Consider the following 4,287-nt stretch of genomic DNA (forward strand, 5'->3'; position numbering starts at 1 on the left):
GCTGCTGCTGCTGCCCCCGCGGCCCCACGTCAGGGGAGCTGGGATCGCCCCGGGAGCACCGCGAGGGTAAGCGGGCGGGCGGGGATTGGCTCTGCGCGAGAGCTACCAGAACCGTTTGGTCATTTCAACCCGCACCCACGGCAACATTTCCTAGGTGAGGAGGGAACCGGGGCGTGGGGGTCCTCGCGCAGCCTCGGGGTCTCGGGGTCGCTGCGTTTGCGATCCTGTTTGCTTTCCTGTTTACAAGTTAAGACGGAGTCCACGGCTCTGCCGGGGCAGCGGGCTTCCTATTCGCCCCCAAGGCTCACTGTCTCTGGGACGGTGCTCACCTCCTTCCCCACAACAGTTTCTTCCGTGGTATCTGGGACCAAGGCTCCAAGGTCAGGGGGAGAGGCTGTGAGGTGCTACTGTTACCGTTCCGTTGTCGTTATTATTTTGTTAGTGTTATAATTATTGTTGTCGCCGTTGTTGTTATTATTTCTATTATTATTTTGCCATCTGTTGTCCCGGGGGCGGGTTGCTGTGCAAACCTAGGGCTCACAGCGAGGGACTGCAGGTCGCATCTCCGGTTCCAGGCCGTGTCCGCATTTTCGAGCTCGCCTTCGGTTTTGGGATGATTTTAGGGCCGCGTTCCCTCATCCCCATTGGCTCGCGCAGTGGCATAATTATGATCACATCCCCCAGGCTGCTGGCGCTGCTCTCTGTTTATTGGTGGTTAAAGATCTATTATCTATTCATCAGCCGCCTCTTTTTTTCCTCTTTTTTTTTCTTCTTTTTGCCAATTACATTCTTCAAAAAATGAAGTACCAGCAGGTATTTTGCACTTTTACAATTAATGATAAAAAGAAATCTGGCATCCTTTAAATCATGACTTGGAAGCCCATGTCATTGCTGTTAAGAATGAAGAAATGCCTGTGTTTGGTGACTAGGTTGCCTTGAGACCCAGAAAAACTCGATTGGGAAGGGGGTGGGGGGAGAGAAGAGCGGAGCCCTGTGATGGAGGCAGCACCGCCACCAGATTGATCCTTGGAGGGGCCCAGTTCTTAGGCCTGGCTCTCACTTCCCCAGCTGCCTCCCTCCCCACCCGGGTCTCCCTGGTCCTTCTCTGGTTTTACCTGCTGTGTACTTGTGTTCGTGTCCATTTCTCCACTCCTTAATTACAGGCATGGCTTGTGGGGGTGAGGGAATCCAAAAACCCTTTCAGAAAACTCTCCAGGCAAGAGAGGCGTTAGGAGGGCGCTTTCTGGGATTGTCTAGGCGCCTGACCTTAGTGAGGGGGAACAGAGGCCGTGTGCTGCCCCTCCCCTCCTCCTGCCTTCCCTGGGAAATTCACAGGCGCACACATTCGCACACCAGACAGGTGTGGGTTTCAGCTTTGCCCTCACACAAGAACCCTGCCCTGCCTCAGGCTGCAGACCTCTGACACCAGCTCTGGGAAGGGGTCCTGGCTGGGTTTTCATCCTTATGGGGTACTCACGGCCTTGCTTTGCAGACCTCTCAGCCCCATCCTCCCCCGCCCCCCAAGGATGTCTGTCGGATGTTCGACCCAACCTCTTGGGGTGCAGTGCTCTTAAAGATATACCTCTCTGGGGCCTGTACCACCACCCTCCAAAAATATCTTCTCTAGCTCAGAACCCCCCTCCTTCCACTAGGCTGTAGGGAAAGACACCCCGCCAGGCCAGGCCTGCGGAGATCCCTCAGCTACTTGAAAAGGTGGAGGTCTTTCAGCTGGCCGGCCAGCCTGGAGTGGAGGTGGAGGTCAGCCCTCCATTTCCAATGCCAGGAAGAAACACGCAGCGTAGGCAGGCTGTAGGATCCTGGGGTGAAAGCGAGAGAGCCCCCTTCTCCTTCTCCGTGGATGGCTCTCCAGGAAGGCCAGAGGGTCAGGCTCACCCTAAGGCCCTCCGAACTGGGCCTTAGGTTCCCCGTTGAAAACGGGGGGCACTAAAAGCCACCCCCCGGCTGCAGGGCCGGCAGTGACCATCCATCGTGCAGTTAGTGATGGTGACCTTGGTGGGGATAGAAGAGCAGATGACCTGAGGGCATCGTTCAGTGTCTCCACAGTGTGTGGTCCCTAAGGGTGTCTCCCCTCTTTGAAAACTCTCAGGCTGAGCTCTAAGGTGTAGTGGGCACCCCCTTAAGCCCTTAGCCCTCTTTGACCAGAATGTGCCTGGAGTCCCTTTGGAGCCCAGACTCCTCAGCCTCTCCCTCCAGGGGCAGAGGGCCCAGGCAGCTCACAGCAGGTCTCTGCTAGCAACATCCTCTGCTGACCGCCCGCTGACCGCTGACGGGGCCTCACAAAACCTGCCTGAGGGGTCAGGTTTGCCCCAGGGACTCTAGGTGTCAGGCAGGTGGGCATGGGTGTGGCAGCTGTGGGCTCCAGTGCCCGCCCTCCTGGCAGGACCAGGACTTGCCAGTTCCTCTGCCTCCCTCATCACTGGCCCCAAGCCTCGCCTGGTCCCCCATGAGGGGGAAGCGGGTTTCCAGGGAGTCAGGGGCCCTGGGAAGCCCTGGAAGCTGGGTAATCTATGCTAATTCATGCGCCCAGCCTTGAGACGCTTGGGAAGGTTTGTGCAGCCCCCACTCCGAGGCTCCTACAAGGTGTCAGGCGTGGGGGGGGCGGGGTGCGGGAATTAACTAGGAAAGTAGGAGAGTAACTCCTTAACCCGGGTGGAAGGCAGCCAGGGCCCAGGACACTCTGGCCTCCTCTGGCCTCCAGTCCTTGGACAGCGCAGCTGCGTTCACATTGCTGGTGGCTTAGCCTCGCGGAATCCAGCCCCTCTTTGTTCCTCAGCTGCCCTAGAAAGGTGAGCGCTTGTACAGGCAGCATGTAGCGGGAGAGGGGGATTTCTGAGGCTCCTAATGGAGCAAGGGGCTCCCCTTCCCCACATCCCAAGCCCAGGGTTGGGCTCTGTAGACTCAAGAATCTACACTCTGCAGGCAGCCAGACTAGCAGGCACATAATGAAGGTTCTCATCTTAGATCTGGCACTTAACAACCGACCAAGTGATCTGGGGCAACATGGCAACCTCTCAGGACCTCCACTTTGTCATCTGTAAAAATATAGCCAGCGTGCGGGGCCTTCGAGACGGTGGAGGGTAGGACTCAGGCCTGTTTGGGGAAGTGATAGACCCCTCTACTTTCTAGTGGTAATTACATGTCTGCAGTCGTTTTTCAAAACTCGTAGAACTAACTGTACCCCACAAAGGGTGACTTTTACCCTATGGAAGTTACACCTTATTACCCTGCCCCCACCCAAAAAAGTCAGGCAGGGGTGAACGTGGGCAAGTGACCTAACCTTTCTGTGCCTCTGTGACCTCTTCTGTGAAATGGGAATAAAGAATAGCATCTTGGCCCTCAGGGCTGTCCGATGAGATAAGCCACGCAGAGTGTACCAGGCAGAGTCTAGCACACAGTGAACTGCAATAAAAGTCACTTCCTGTCCTTCCTTCATGTTGCTGTTGTTACCTACCCACCTCCAGGGCTTGTTGCTGGACTTCAAGGCTGAACGATAATAAAGTTGTACAAACATAACCTATTGCTGGCCTCGCACTCCTGCCATGAGCATCTCCATGCTCCCTGAAAGTCCAGGACTTCCCCCCGGGAGGTGTTGGGGCGAGAGAGGCCTGGATTCCTGCTTAGTGGGAGGCACTGAAAGGCAAAGATTTCTGGGGATCGCCCCAAACCTTCTGCTCTGGGTTCCCCCACCAGGCTGCCTGTCTTTGGAGGAGCAAACAGCAGTGCCTCTCTCTGACCCGAGTCCTGCTGGGCCTGGGGGGGACGGGGTGCTACCTGGGGTGACTGCATGTGTGACCTTCACGTTCTTGAGTCTCGATGGTCTTCTCATCCCTGAAAGGGAAATATCAATATCTTAAAAATTGTTGAGAGTAGTACGTGAGCTAATGGTTGGCATAGTCACTCCACTGAGCGCACCCTGCCCCATCCAACTCCCAGCAGCCGGGACCCTCCGGGTGAGCCGGTACTGAGAGCCCGCACCGGCGCCCGCCAGGCAGCGGGAGCGCGGACCTCAGTGAAGGGTGAGCCCTTTCCCGGGCCCTAAGCTTGCGAAGGTGTCCTGGGGTGGGGAGGCCGGGGGGCGGGTTAAGAACTCCTTCATCCCACTCTGATTCCCAGTCACTCGGCCTCTCCGAACGGAACGCGTAGGGCGGCGGAGAGAACATAAAAAGAAAAATCAAAGCCTTAAAAATGTTTGAAAATGGTAATGTCAAATCCCTATCTGGCCTCCTCCCTCGAGGCCGATCGCTAGGCGGGCACGGCGGCCTGGGA

General features: G+C 56.5%; 1 long non-coding RNA gene across 1 annotated transcript in view; it reads left to right on the top strand.

Annotated features, from left to right (window-relative positions):
* Positions 1-4,287, top strand: part of LOC106728393 — a 12,394-nt gene that overhangs the window by 1,011 nt on the left and 7,096 nt on the right. The gene's annotated exons all lie outside the window — the stretch shown is intronic.

The sequence above is a fragment of the Myotis brandtii genome, unplaced genomic scaffold, assembly GCF_000412655.1.
Source record: "Myotis brandtii unplaced genomic scaffold, ASM41265v1 scaffold604, whole genome shotgun sequence".
NCBI classification, from domain to species: domain Eukaryota; kingdom Metazoa; phylum Chordata; class Mammalia; order Chiroptera; family Vespertilionidae; genus Myotis; species Myotis brandtii.